We start from the raw sequence: 15,894 nt of genomic DNA, 5'->3' as shown, positions 1-15,894 counted from the left end.
CAATGCTAGGGTTATGTTGGCAGCTCGACTCTACTATAAGATCCTCTTTCTGTTGGAGTGTATACTAAAAGTCTATCTTTTGTAAACATTTATTTTTGAAATAAAAGAATCACATTGGTCAATATCTGCATTTATTTGTTAAATGTAATTATTCAATTAATTTATATAGTAGATAACATGAAGTATGGTGTCACACTCAAAAGATCATGTTGTCGGTTCTTTATAAATTATAAATAGTTGCTCACGACTAAGATGGAAAGGAACAAACCATCGGAATAGTCGTAGTGTAATTAAGTATTAGTTTATCTTGATTAATAAATTACACTGATACACTCTAAGTGTATTGAGTAGGATCATTTAGGTAAGTTCTTTTTGTACTGACTTAATAAAAGAACTAGACCTTAGTTATTATGGAAGTGTGTGCTCTTAATCCTAATATAATAACAAACACATATGTTTAATTTTATTTCTTTGACTTATCAAAGGGTGAGATTTAGCTCGATAAATCAATATGTCCGATAAGTTGGGAAATGATATTACTTATAGTGTGTGTTGTTGATTATAGAAGGAATCTGTGTCCTAGTTATCTAGGTTGAGAATGTCCCCAAGAGGAGCTCATAAGGATTACCATGTTAAACCCTGCAGGTGGACTTAGTCCGACATGACAATAAAGTTGAGTGGTACTACTCTTGGAGCTAGATATTAATTAAGTGGGTTGTCAGTAACTTACTTAATTAGTGGACATTCGTAATCTTAAACACGGGGAGACTAACACACTCATGATAAGAAGGAGCCCATAATATAATTTGGGATTGGTGCGGTAGTGCGATAATAACTCTCTAGTGGAATGAGTTATTATCGATGAACTTGAGTTGTGTGTTCGGGGCGAGCATGGGATACTCAAGCTCATCGGAAGGCCAAAACCAATTTCTCCTCTAGATCCCTGTCGTAACCTCATTATAGCCTCAAGTCCATCCAAATGTAACGCTCTTCTTGGTGTCCAAGAAGTGGGCCGGTCCAATGCTTGGTGACTAAGCAAGGGCCGACCACAACCTCTTCTATAGGGGCCGGCCCTTTGTTTGGTGACCAAGCATGAAGGGGCCGACCACAATATTCAAATAAGGAGAGTTGTTTTTGAATTTTTAAAATCTTCTCTTTGTAGAAAACTATAAGTTTTAAAAGAGATATTTTAATTTTAAAAACTTTTCTTATTTGAATTTGGCCACATGTTTTAATAGAGAGTTTTAAAAGTTTTAAAACTTTCCTTTTTAACCATCCTCATGGGTTTAGAAAAAAAAGGAAGATAAGTTTTAAAATTAAAATTTTCTATCATCATGTTAAAAAAGGAAATTTTATAAGAGAAGTTTTAAATTTTAAAACATGATTTTAATTTTTAGAACTTTCTTTTTTTAACTCCTACTTTAGGAAAGAGAGCTTGTAAAATTTTATAAGAGTTTTTCTTGTAAATTTTTATAAAAAATATATTTCTTTTTTCCCTTGATGAGGTGGCCAGCCACATTGCTTGGTGCCCAAGCAAGGGCCGGCCATAATAAAATAAATAAAATCATCATCAATTAATTTTGGTGATTGATTCAATCAAGAGGAAAGAAAATGAAAAATAAAAAGGGAAAAGGAAAAACTAGAGGATGATTTTATTTTTTGTAAAAAGTTTTTCCTTATTTGCCTTGGGCAAGTAATATAAAAGAAGGGGTGAGGAGGCTTCATGAGACACAACTCTTATTCTTTTGCTTGGTGATCTCTTGGTGGTCGACCCCTCTCTCTTCCCCCTTTCCCTTTGCTCTCTTCTTCTTGTTGGTGGTGGTGGCCGGATTTTAGAAGAAGAGGAAGAAGCTTTTGGGTGGTGTTCATCTTGAAGGATCGTCGTGTTAGGACCAAAAGTAGCTAGAGGGGGGGTGAATAGCTCGTCGCGTTCGCAAGGTGCTTGGCGTTGCTCGGCGTTGCTTGGCGTTGCTTGTTTCTTCAAGAATATGCAGCGGAAAATACAGAAACAAATACAACCACGCTAACACTAGGATTTTACTTGGTATCCACCTCCAAAGGAGGTGACTAATCCAAGGATCCACACCACGCACGCACCCTCCACTATGAAACACTCCTTTTTGGTAACTACCGAGGGCGGAGAAGCCCTACAAGACTCTCGGTACAAGAAGAAGGAAAGGGAAACAAAATACAAGCACAAAGCTTACAATGAATGCAGAAAACCCTAACCCTAGCTTCTCTTCTTGCCTTTGATCCGCCTCTTGACTCGGAGAGCTTCCAAGAACCTTCAAGAACTGGCGATCACGAGCTTTGAGAGTGCTGTGGAGGAGCTGGCGAAGATCTGAGATGAAACGGTGAAGAGATACCGAAGGAAATGAACGCCTGCGGCCTTTATCGACGCCAACGGTCGGATCCCGATCGATTCGAATGTTCCCAATCGATCGGGGAGGCTTTGGATCGATCCACGGATCGATCCAGAGCGCCTCTGGGAAAACGCCTGGATCGATCCACGGATCGATCCAGCGCTTATCGCGCGAAGCAGCCGCGTCCCAATCGATCCACTGATCGATTGGAACATCTGGATCGATCCACGGATCGATCCAGAGGCTCTCTGTTCGCTTAGGAGAAGCCTGGATCGATCCACTGATCGATCCACTGATCGATCCAACACTTGGTTTTTTGCCCAACACCAAGTTCCAAGCCTCTCAAACCAACATCCGGTCAACCTTGACCTGTTGGTACATCATGCCTAGCATCTGGTCACTCCTTTGACCTGCTAGGACTTTCCACCAAGTGTCTGGTCAATCCCTTTGACCCACTTAGACTTTTCTATTCATGCCAAGTATCTGGTCACTCCCTTGACCTACTTGGACTTCCCAACACCAGATGTCCGATCATCCTTGATCCATCTGGATTTTCCCTTGCCTGGCTTCACTCACCAGGACTTTCACCTAGCTTCACTCACTAGGGTTTTCCATCTGCCTAGCTTCACTCACTAGGGCTTTCACCTGGCTTCACTCACCAGGACTTTCACCTAGCTTCACTCACTAGGGTTTTCCTTCTGCTTGGCTTCACTCACCAGGACTTCCCTGTCAAGTATCCGGTCAACCTTGACCTACTTGACTCTTCTTCAATCAATTTCTTATTGTCAAACATCTAAACTCAAACCAAGACTCAGCTTGGTCACCCAGGTCAACCTTGACCTAAGGGATGTTGCACCAACAATCTCCCCCTTTTTGATGTTTGACAATACCACAATAACACTTACAATACCACATGTAAGTTAGGCTAATCCTATAGCCTCAATCTTCATGCCACTAGGTAATGAACATATAAATTAAGCTCTTCATTCTCCCCCTACGAGGGCACACTCCCTCTAGGTAATGAAAGTCTAACTTACACCCATTCATAGGTCCTTTCATTCTCCTCCTATTGGCACACATCAACCCATCTTTGGGCACACATCAACCCATGCCCCAATTTTGGGTACACATCAACAAATCCATTTGTTGAAAACTCTCCCCCTGAAGAGTTGCTCATCGTTGTTCACAACATCACTCGTTGTGATCAACACGATAATGAAGGTCTCATACCCTTCATTTATCCTTAACTTCTCCCTCAATGTAGACAAATACCCAACCTTGAGCATTATCTAACCACTTGAGTTCCCACTTGAAATAATGAGGATATCCACTCCCCATTTTAAGTTCAAAAGCTCATACATGAGCATTTTCTTTAAAGAAGGTTAACCACCTTCCAAGGTTCATGAAAAGTAATTTTTCATGTCTTTAAAGAGTCCCTCCCCCTAAAGACATGGTGGTGACTTCTGTCATTGCACCAACAATGACTTGGAATCCCTAAACCTTTAGGAAACCCAAATTTAGAAGTTTTGAGGTTCAAATACTCAAAATTTGAAACAAACCTCAACCTAAACTTCAATGAAGCCTTCCTTAACCAATCCATCCTTGTTTTCACATGAAAACACCCTTTTTATGTATACAAATGTATTTTAGGGGTTTGGAAAGGTTATCTAGACTAAATTAGATTTAAAGATGCTGAAATCAGGCTTTCCCAGCCAAAATCAGCAACTTGGATCGATTGGAGTTGGGTTCCAATCGATTGAACCTTTCTGAATCGATCCACTGATCGATTCAGACTACCTGGATCGATCGGCTGATCGATCCAGCGAGCTTCTGCTCGCGGGAGACTTGCCTTCTGAATCGATCCACGGATCGATTCGGGCACTCCAATCGATCCATGGATCGATCGGAGCTCTGATAGTTGCTGAAATTCCATTTCAGTCAACTTCAGAAACCCCTAGAAAATTCTACAAAAATCTAAAAATCATGAAATTTTGTGTAGACATTATTTAGGGCATACTTAATCATGGAAAAATAGCTTTCTATGAAAATACATCATATTTTCAAAGATTGACACAAACTTGAAAACTTGCAAAAACTTTAGTGTTTTTCTTCAAGTTTGTGTCTAACTATTCAATGGTGATTACTATCAAAAGATAGCCTTCACCAAGGTTTTCCAAAAACATTTTAAAAACATTTTCAAAACCAATATCCCATCATGTTCCTTGGGCATAATGCACATGACTTGTACATTAGCTTTCCCAATGATGGGAAAACACATAACTATGTGTTTTGATGAACCTAAAACTCAAAAGAATGCACTAAATCAACATCTTGAGCTTTGTTCATCATCCTAACATCTCACTTGTATCTAATGTGCACTAATCACATACAAGTCACCTTATAGTCTTTGTGAGATGTAGATTTTGGTTTTTGCCCTAATCTAGGGATCATGCATATCTATCTAGGCATTTTAGAAATATTAGTCATCCACCTAGGATGTCACTTGTCAATAAGTGTCGTTAAATGTCATTCGTCCTTAATTACAAGGAATTAAACTTAATGCATGATTATGTTATGGCATACATCCAAAGAAAATAATTTTCAAAAGAAAATATCCTATTACTACATGATGTATGAATGTCATGACATGGTATTTTTGGATTTTTCATAATAAAACATGCATGCAAAACTAGACATGATGTCATGGCATATGATGGGCAAACAATCATGGCAAGATTTAGCATAAATAAAATATACCTAGATTAACTATCTAAGTATCCTTAACCACTTAGCTACCTTAAAAGGTTAAACCTAGATTGCCCTAAATGCTTCAAGAAAATGCCAAAACCTAAATTGACATTTATATTTCTCTTGATTTGTTTATGCCAACTAAAAAAAATTAAGCATATCCTCAAATGTTGGCATATTCCATTTTTCCTCAAGAATAATCACATAAATCAAGGCTCGGATTGCCTTAAATTTCTAAGAGAATACCAAAATCCTAACTTGGTATTTCTCTAGGTTTTCCCAATTTATGCCATTTTAAGATAAAATCAATTTTTCACCATTAGGCACATTTTACTCTTTCAAGGAGTAAATAATAATTCAATTTCATTTTCAAAGGTTAACAAAAACCTTGAAAATGCTCCTTGAGTGTCAATTTCTTCATGATTGGGTTAACTACCCTTTCACTTAGAGTTGACACTCTCTAACCCATTTATGGGGTAGAGAAAATGCTCCTAGGAACCCAACACCTATTGGTACTCCTTGGATGCTCTAGGTATTCACTAGGGATAACTTCCCTAGATACCTTCCTAGTGACCTTGTTTGGCTTCTTAGAAGCCTTGGTCACCTTTTCTAGGTCAACTCTAGGGATAACCTCCCTTGTGACCTTGTTTGTGACTTTCTTAGACTTCTTAGAAGTCTTAGTCACATTTATTGCAAAAATACTCTTAGGGATGACTTCCCTAGTATTTTTGGCTTGACCACTAGACCTAGGGTTTGTTCCATAACTATATGGAACTCTATGGTAAGAGGGCACATCCTTCTTAGCCTTTGGTTTGTATCCCAAACCTCTATGGCCATTAGATGACCTTTGTGCTCCTAGACCGGTCCTTTCCATTTTATCAAGCCTTGACCTCAAGACTTGATTTTCTATCACTAAGTCCTTAGTTTTAGATTTTTCATTTGATTCATGAGCATATTTATTCTTGGGCTTGTATCTAAAATCTTTAGAGTTATTGCCCAAGTGTCTATCTACCTTCCTAACCTTAGGTTGGGTAGTTTTGGCATGTAGGGCCACATGCTTTTCCTTAAAGCCCTCATGCTTTCTATTCTTATGGTAAATTGCATTAAAATGATAAAAATTTGAACTATCATGCTTTTTACCATAGTGTAAAGAGGTAGGCTCAATGAATGTTACCTTCTTCTTTACCTTGGAGGCTCCCCCTTGACTAATGCCTCCTTGAGCCTTGACCATCTTCTTCCCCTTGGGGCATTGACTCCGGTAATGCCCCTTTTGATTGCAAGAGAAGCACACAATGTGCTCCTTGCTCTTCTTTGTTCCGGGGATGGTCTCCTTGAGCTTCTCCTTTCCTTTTTGTGCCATTTGACCCTTTTTCTTGGCCAATTTGGGGCACTTGCTCTTGTAGTGCCCATGTTCCCTACATTCAAAGCATATAATATGATTTTTATTATTAATTGAAATGTATATACCTTCGCTTGTAGAGATGGCATCTTTTCCTTTGGATCCGGAGGTGGAAGCTTCCTCTTGATCGAACCTTGATCCCCCTCCATTTGATTTTTCTTGACTTGTGGAGGTAGAAGCTTCTTCATCCTCTTCTTCTCTTGATCCGGATGTAGAGGATTCTCCTTCATCTTGATCCGGCGTCACCAAGGATTGCTCCCTCTCAATCCTAGAGGTGGAGGCTTCATCATCTTGAATATGAAACAAGGAGTATGCTCCCTCCTTGTTCCCTTCGTTGCATTCCCTTGAAGATGAAGCTTCTTCTTGGACTTCTTCTTCGGAGGTTGAGCATCTCTCAACCTCGGAGTCCTCCTCTTGGTCTTGATCCAATGAGTCGCCCTCTTTGGATTCTCCTTGATTTGGTACAGTGGAGGGGATCTCATGAATTCTTGCCAATTTGCTCCAAAGCTCCTTGGCATCTTCAAACTCTCCAATTTGTTCCAAGATGTTGCTTGGCAATAAATTGACCAAAAGCTTGGTCACTTTGTCATTGGCCTCACATCTTTGGATTTGGTCTTTGCTCCACTTGCTCCTTTTGAGTACTTTGCCCTTGGAATTTGTGGGAGCTTCAAAACCTTCCATGAGAGCAAACCATTGCTCTATCTCCATCATAAAAAAAATTTCGATTCTTGATTTCCAAGAATCGAAGCTTGTAGATGAATATGGTGGAGCCACCCTTGTGTCAAATCCAAGTCCATCTTGGAATTGCATCTTGAAGTTGAGCTTGATAAAATCTTGAACTTGAAGAATTTGCTCCAACTTCTTCACCTCTCTAGCTTTTCTTGTTATGCTTGACCCTTTTGGCGATGATTCCGGTGAAGAGCGGCCTTGCTCTGATACCACTTGTTAGGACCAAAAGTAGCTAGAGGGGGGGGGGGTGAATAGCTCGTCGCATTCGCTCGGTGCTTGGCGTTGCTCGGCGTTGCTTGGCGTTGCTTGTTTCTTCAAGAATATGCAGCGGAAAATACAGAAACAAATACAACCACGCTAACACTAGGATTTTACTTGGTATCCACCTCCAAAGGAGGTGACTAATCCAAGGATCCACACCACGCACGCACCCTCCACTATGAAACACTCCTTTTTGGTAACTACCGAGGGCGGAGAAGCCCTACAAGACTCTCGGTACAAGAAGAAGGAAAGGGAAACAAAATACAAACACAAAGCTTACAATGAATGCAGAAAACCCTAACCCTAGCTTCTCTTCTTGCCTTTGATCCGCCTCTTGACTCGGAGAGCTTCCAAGAACCTTCAAGAACTGGCGATCACGAGCTTTGAGAGTGCTGTGGAGGAGCTGGCGAAGATCTGAGATGAAACGGTGAAGAGATACCGAAGGAAATGAACGCCTGCGGCCTTTATCGACGCCAACGGTCGGATCCCGATCGATTCGAATGTTCCCAATCGATCGGGGAGGCTTTGGATCGATCCACGGATCGATCCAGAGCGCCTCTGTGCTCTGGAAAAGCGCCTGGATCGATCCACGGATCGATCCAGCGCTTATCGCGCGAAGCAGCCGCGTCCCAATCGATCCACTGATCGATTGGAACATCTGGATCGATCCACGGATCGATCCACGGATCGATCCAGAGGCTCTCTGTTCGCTTAGGAGAAGCCTGGATCGATCCACTGATCGATCCAGCTCCTGGATCGATCCACTAATCGATCCAACACTTGGTTTTTTGCCCAACACCAAGTTCCAAGCCTCTCAAACCAACATCCGGTCAACCTTGACCTGTTGGTACATCATGCCTAGCATCTGGTCACTCCTTTGACCTGCTAGGACTTCCCACCAAGTGTCTGGTCAATCCCTTTGACCCACTTAGACTTTTCTATTCATGCCAAGTATCTGGTCACTCCCTTGACCTACTTGGACTTCCCAACACCAGATGTCCGATCATCCTTGATCCATCTGGATTTTCCCTTGCCTGGCTTCACTCACCAGGACTTTCAACTAGCTTCACTCACTAGGGTTTTCCATCTGCCTAGCTTCACTCACTAGGGCTTTCACCTGGCTTCACTCACCAGGACTTTCACCTAGCTTCACTCACTAGGGTTTTCCTTCTGCCTGGCTTCACTCACCAGGACTTCCCTGTCAAGTATCCGGTCAACCTTGACCTACTTGACTCTTCTTCAATCAATTTCTTATTGTCAAACATCTAAACTCAAACCAAGACTCAGCTTGGTCACCCAGGTCAACCTTGACCTGAGGGATGTTGCACCAACACGTCGTCCATACGACGTCCAAGGCGAGGCGAGGAATACGGCAGAAGATCTTGAGGTCATTAGCTTAATTAGTAATTTTCTTCCACATCATACTAGTTATTTTCCTTGTAAGAATTCTAAATACAAGAAGCAATTAGATCTAGTTTATCGAATTTATTTTTTGAGTTTGCGTTTTCTTCTTTTTCGAATTTGTGATTCGATTGTTCTTTTTGGTTAACCTAGAGTTATTTAAGGAAATTAAATATTAGCTTTCCTTAAAAGGCTTTGTCTAGGCGGTGGTGGTTGCTCCCATATCCAAGAAGGTCATGTGCCTCGCCATGCAGTCCTGGAAGCCAATTTTAGAAATTAATATTTAATGAAATTAATAACATATGTGGATTTAAATCAATAGTGTTAAGTTCCGCCTGCGATTCAAATCTAAACCATTAAGAACAGATAAGTTAAATTTGGAATCAATGATGTTAAGTTCCGTCTGTGATTCCTAATTTAACTTCTAAAGAAAACAATAGGTTATTTAAGGAAAGGTTCGACACTTGTACAAAATTTTTTGTACAGTGGAACCTGTACGTTTTCCTAGGACTAACCAACAATTGGTATCAGAGCTAGGGTATGCCTCTGTGTGTTTTGGTTTTCAAATTAATTATGCACATGTCATACATAATTTAGGCAGGATAATAGTAGGATGTGCTAACTTTGAGGTTGCAGACTCTAAATATTATGACATTTAGATATTGTGTGTGATTTGACCCTTGGACATGTCAAGGGCATTATTTTGTGTGCATGATTGTATGTATTAAATACAGCAGGAGCTGTATTATTTTTAGAATTTTATTTTTGTTCGATCTAGAATACATGTACATTCCTTTATAGAATATATGATCGATATTTATAAAATTCTATTTTTGTCGCAGATTGAATGCTTGCAAGGCGTGGTACTTTTGGAGGACTAGAGGCGCAGCGGAATAAGAAGCAAGATAGATGCGATAACTCGACCCGATGGCAGTGGCTAAAGATGACAGTAGCTAGGGTTAGAGCATACTGAAGATAGTGATGGAAAAGGCCATAATAGTTGAAAATTAATTTTCAAATTTTATTGCTTTTATTTACTGTGATGTTTATGTGCATGTGATGTATGTTAGCATAGGATAAAATCCTCATTTTAAATAACTAAGTGGGAGAGGGATTTTAAATAAATCCCATGGTCTCCATTACTGGTTTGTAAGTGATACAACAAGCTTGCGTGTTGGCTCTAAGTGTCTCCCTCCACAACGGATGAGTTTGTTGCGGATCACTAGATCAAACTTCCTTTATGGATGGTTATAGGAAATTATTTAGGAGCGTGTGATCTTCTCCAACTGAAGGGGCACAATCCTATTTAATGGACTTAGTATCAAGTAATGGTATACACTTAGACGCATTCAATAGTATCCTCCCCAACGGAGTCACTGCTATTCTTTTGTGTGACCAAAGTGAAACCAGCTATTAATTTTATTTGTCATAAAGTTAGGATGACAAGATAACAAAATTAATGGGTCACACCCTCCTCTTACAAATGTTGAATTTGTATACGTCCACACTAACGTGGCATGCAATATTCATGGTGATTTGAGGTGTTGGTTAATTTAAAATATTATTGTTTGAGGAATCAATATTATTCTAAATTTAGAGTTTTGACCAAAGTTTATTTTTGTGATGACTTTCAACCCACTGGTCATTATACTGAAAGAAAACAAATTTACTGGTCCCAACTATATTGATTGGAAAAGGAACTTGGACATTGTTCTTACTGCTGAAAGCTATAAGTTTGTACTGACTGAGGCTTGCCCTGATGCACCTGACGGTGACTCTACCCCAGAGGAGATTGAGTATCATAAGAAATGGGTAAAAGCTGATGAGATGGCGCGGTGTTACATTTTGGCTTCAATGTCAAATGTATTACAACATCAGCATCAAGATTTACCAACAGCTTATGATATAATGAACAATCTCAAAGAACTCTTTGGGCATCAGAGTCGGATTGCTAGGCAAGAGGCAATGAGAAAATTAATGACAACCACCATGTCTGAGGGGACACCCGTAAGGAATCATATCCTCAAAATGATGGCCTATCTAAACGAAATACAAGTTCTTGGAGGAGAAATCGATGGGGAAACCCAGGTCGATATAATTCTCCAAACGCTACCCAGAAGTTTTGAGCAGTTCCGCCTGAACTATAACATGAATAAAAGAGAGTATACGTTGGCGAAACTTCTGACAGAACTACACACCATATAAATAATATCATTTCCCAACTTATCGGGCCTATTGATTTATTAAACTAAATCACACCCTTTGATAAATTAAAGAAATGAATATTGAGTATATGTGCTTGTCATTATATCATGATTAAAGAGCACACACTTCCATAATAACAAAGGTCTTGTTCTTTTATGCAGTCAGTATAAAAAGAACTTACCTTAGATGACCCTCCTCAATACACTCAGAGTGTACTAGTGTAATTTTATAGTCAAGATAAATTAATACCAAATTATACTACGACTATTCCAATGGTTTGTTCCTATCCATCTTAGTCATGAGCTACTATTTATAATTTATAAGGAATTGATAACATAATTTTCTGTGTGTGACACCACACACCATTTTATCTACAATATAAATTAATTGAACAACTACACTTAGCATGTAAACATTGACCAATGTGATTCTTTATTTCAAAATAAATGTTTACAAAAAGCTAGACTTTTAGTATACACTCTAACACAAAATGGGTGTTTAGAAATAAATTGGACGATCAAGGGAGAGTCACTAGAAATAAGGCTAGGTTGGTAGCTAGGGGTTTCAATCAAGTAGAAAGACTTGATTATGATGAAACCTATGCTCTGGTAGCTCAGTTAGAGTCCATCCGGATCTTATTAGGATATGCCGCTCACATGAGTTTTAAACTTCACCAAATGGATGTAAAATCGACTTTCCTAAATGAGTTTATTAAGGAAGAAGTTTATATAGAGCAACCACCTGGATTTGAAAATATCAATTATCCAAATCATGTTTATAAACTCAAGAAAGCATTATATAAGTTAAAACAAGCTCCCCGGGCTTGGTATGAGAGACTTTCATCTTTTTTAATCTCTAAGAACTTTAGAAGAGGAATAATTGGCCCAACATTATCTCTAAAGTCTAAGGATGGAGACATTTTTATTGCTCAAGTTTATGTTGATGACATCATTTTTGGCTCAACAAATAATGAATTTCTTCATGACTTTATCAAATACATGGAAAGTGAGTTTGAAATTAGTCTAGTTGGAGAATTGAGTTTCTTTTTGGGATTACAAGTCAAACAAACTAGTGAAGAAATTCATGTCTACCAAACCAAATTCACTAAAGAACTTATCAAGAGATTTGGGTTGGACAATGCTAAAGGAGCATCTACCCCTATGGTGACTAATACTAAGATAGATAGTGATCAAGAAGGAAAATTAGTAGACCCAAAGCAATATAGGAGCATGATTGGTAGTTTGCTATACCTAACCGCTAGTAGACTGGACATATTATTTGCGGTAGGAATGTGTGCAAGATACCAATCATGTGGCAAAGAGTCGCACTTAGTAGCGGTAAAGAGAATTTTGAGATACATCAAGAGTACTCTTAATGTGGGTCTTTGGTACCCTAGAACTCAGAATTTTGAATTAATGGGATATACCGATTCCAATTATGTAGGTTACAAATTAGATAGAAAGAGTACTAGCGGTGGATGCCAATTTCTTGGACCTTCTCTTGTAAGTTGGAGTAGTAGAAAATAACCTTATGTGGCATTGTCCACAACCGAGGCCGAGTATGTGGCCATGGGTGGTTGTGTAGCTCAATTGCTTTGGATGATGCATACCTTAGAGGATTATGAACTACACTATTCCAAGGTCACGGTATTGTGTGACAATGTGAGCACTATCAATTTGACCAAAAATCTGGTGCATCACTCTAAGACAAAGTACATTGAGGTAAAACATCACTTCATTAGAGATCATGTGGCAAGAGGAGACATTGAACTAAGTTATGTTGAATCTAAATCTAACTTCGCCGATATTTTCATCAAGCCTTTACCTGAAGCGGAGTTCACCTCCATTAGGAGAGGATTTGGTATGTGCCTTGTAGAATAGTGGACTTAGCGTTGCATGATATCATTATCTAAAAGGTAAGTCATATTTCACAACGGACCTAGGATGCCTTGTTTGTACGAAGACTTCATGTGAAATATTAGGAAGATGCATTTAGCTCATAATGTTAGTTATGATGCATTACCTTGAGCTAAAATGACATCTAGAAATATCAATTTTTCATTGGATCAATCATTGGGAAGGCTTGTGTAAAATCAATGTGCTCATTGCTCCTAGAATATGATTGAATATTTCAAATAATATAATCTTGCATGTAATTATGCGTTATGGTTCTAAAGGTATTAAATTATGACCTCCATACATAATTATCATATAAATGTATGTTAGAAATGTATTCGGGGCTTGGCAAGGTTAAGTCTAGTAAGGAGAAACTCCAACTAGTGTTTTGGATCAAGGTTGCATTTGTGTAATCTTGATAGTTATGGAGTTTGTATCTATCATGGGATCCGAGTTGAATACAATTTTCTACCTATTTTTCCCAAGTGGATATCAACATAACAAAGCTCTCCATAAAATTTCAGGATTTTTGAAGGTTTAGAGAATATTTGGTGTATTTCTGAAATTGAGATATGAAATAATTCCAGCACACTGCGTGCCAGTCGACTGATACATATATCACTCGACTGGTTCAGTTGACTACGTAGTCGACTGGTTTAGTCGACTACGCAGTCGAATGATAGCATTGTTCCTCGATACAGAATGGTTCTATAAGTTTTATTTTAGGGGGATCAGTCGACTGCATGTTCCAGCAGTCGACTACTCAATAGACTGGTGCAGTCGACTACGCAATCGACTGATAGCACTGTTCCTCGATACAGAATGATTCTGTAAGTTTTATTTTGGGGGTGCAGTTGACTGCATATTCCAGCAGTCGACTGGTGCCCTCGATTCTATATATGGCGCGCTCGATCGGGCGGCAGTAGAAATCCTAGTTTTTCGCCGCCACCCACTGTTCTTCGCCGATTACTCCTGTTCCCCGGCTCCTCCGACCTCATTTTGTCTCCTAAGCCTCTCCAAACCCTCAGATCTACTCTCCTTTCTCCTTTGTCACCCTCTCCTCCTCTCCATTCCATATTCACAACCACTCTGAGCCTAGGGTCGAGTTTCGCGTCGCCGTATCTTCACTCTACTGATCAGAGGCATATGGAGCGTCAGTAATGCATTCTTTCATCTTGAATCTTCAAATTTTTGGTTGATTCAAGTCTATACTCTTATATGACTATTTTTTCTTCTTGTTTGGCTCAAAATGGGCACCTGTTTTACCCTTAAATGGTTTAGGGTTAGGCAAAGACGTCATGTCGGTGAGGGTACCTCTCGGCAGCCTCAACCACCACCTTTCGAGGGTTAGTTTCCATCCGAGACTAGCCGACAACGCTTTGAGAATATCGATTTTCAGATGATGAGTTGTCGGTATCTCAATCGTGTGTATTTTACTAGGATTGCCCCCGACATCATAGATATTGGTGTGCATTATGGTTTAGACAAGTTGTTTTATTACGTGACTACGATTAATATTGATCTCTGTAAGGAATTCTATAATAATCTGAGTCCTTGTCAAATCGGTGGTCAAGCATATGTCACTACGGTTGGCGGGACATCCATTGAGTTCACACCTAATGTATTGAGGTCATTCTTAAAGTGTAGGCGGTCGACTAACACATTCAAGTGTTTTCCTCAGATTGTTGAGCCCCTCACCGAGTCACTTTCTCATGTCTCCATAGATATGATTCATCAACATTACTTTCATGCTCCCAGGGCTCCACTTAAATGCATTTTTGATGCGACATGTATGTCAGCCCCTAGTTACATTTTCTATAAGGTTGTCATTGTCTATCTCCTTCCTATCGTAACTAAAGGGCAAACCAATATTAGACTCCCTCATTTAGTCATGATGTATGCCTTGGAGCAGCGTCTTGATATTGATATTGCCCTTCAGGTATATGAGTCCATCATCCACTTCTCTAGACCAGTTCAAGGGAAGTTATACATGTCATTCTGTCACGTCTTGATATCATTTTTCATAAGGGATAGATGCCATTAGGGGTGCATTTCATCAGTTGTCAAAGGACTTTGGCTAGTTAAGGCCTCGACAGCTCTCCTTAGCCCAGATTGAGCAGCGTGAGGGTGTCATGGTGTGGCGTCGCCGAACTGGCAAGGATGATTCTGATTCAGATGATGATGCGGAGGAGGTCCCTTCCCCTGCTCCAGAGGCAGCGCGTGCGTCCCTGAGGGAGCGAGTCTTTCACTTAGAGGAGTTTGTTTGTGAGGAGTCTCGAAGTGTCCGCCAGCAGCAGACAGAGATGTTTGACATGATGCGGCGCTGGGATCTTGCCTACCAGGGCCCTCCTCCTCCTCCTCCTTCCCATGATGATGCTTCAGCATAGTGTCTGTGTTATGTTACTTAGTGTCGAGTGCATCTGTGGCTTTGACTTGTTTCTTATCTATCACTTCAAACACCGTTGATGTTGTTGTTGGCTGTTGTTGTCTCTTTTAGGTATATCTCTTGAGGACTTTGCATATCTATCTATGCATGACTGCTATGCTTCTTTATGTGACTTTTAGTACTATTTCTTATATGCTTATGTTTTACTATCAGTCTATATTTGTGTGCGCATATGTTTTCCTAGTTTTATGTTTATTCTGCACAGGGTATATATGATTGATTATTTGGAAAGTATCTTGTGTTTTTAGGCACTGGTTTCACTTATTTTTGGATTAAAGGGCATGATGGAATTGTTGCTTTCTATTTTCTGATGTTTGTCAAAGGGGGAGGATGAGACAAGTTTAAGTTAGAAGACAAGCTTAAGTTAGAACAAGTATGACAGAGCATAGGTTAAGGGGGAGTGTGGATCATGTGTTTCATGATTAAGTGATAGAGCATATATAAGGG

This window comes from Zingiber officinale, chromosome 6A, assembly GCF_018446385.1.
Source record: "Zingiber officinale cultivar Zhangliang chromosome 6A, Zo_v1.1, whole genome shotgun sequence".
Classification (NCBI taxonomy): Eukaryota; Viridiplantae; Streptophyta; class Magnoliopsida; order Zingiberales; family Zingiberaceae; genus Zingiber; species Zingiber officinale.
Note: the sequence above shows the minus strand (reverse complement) of the source record.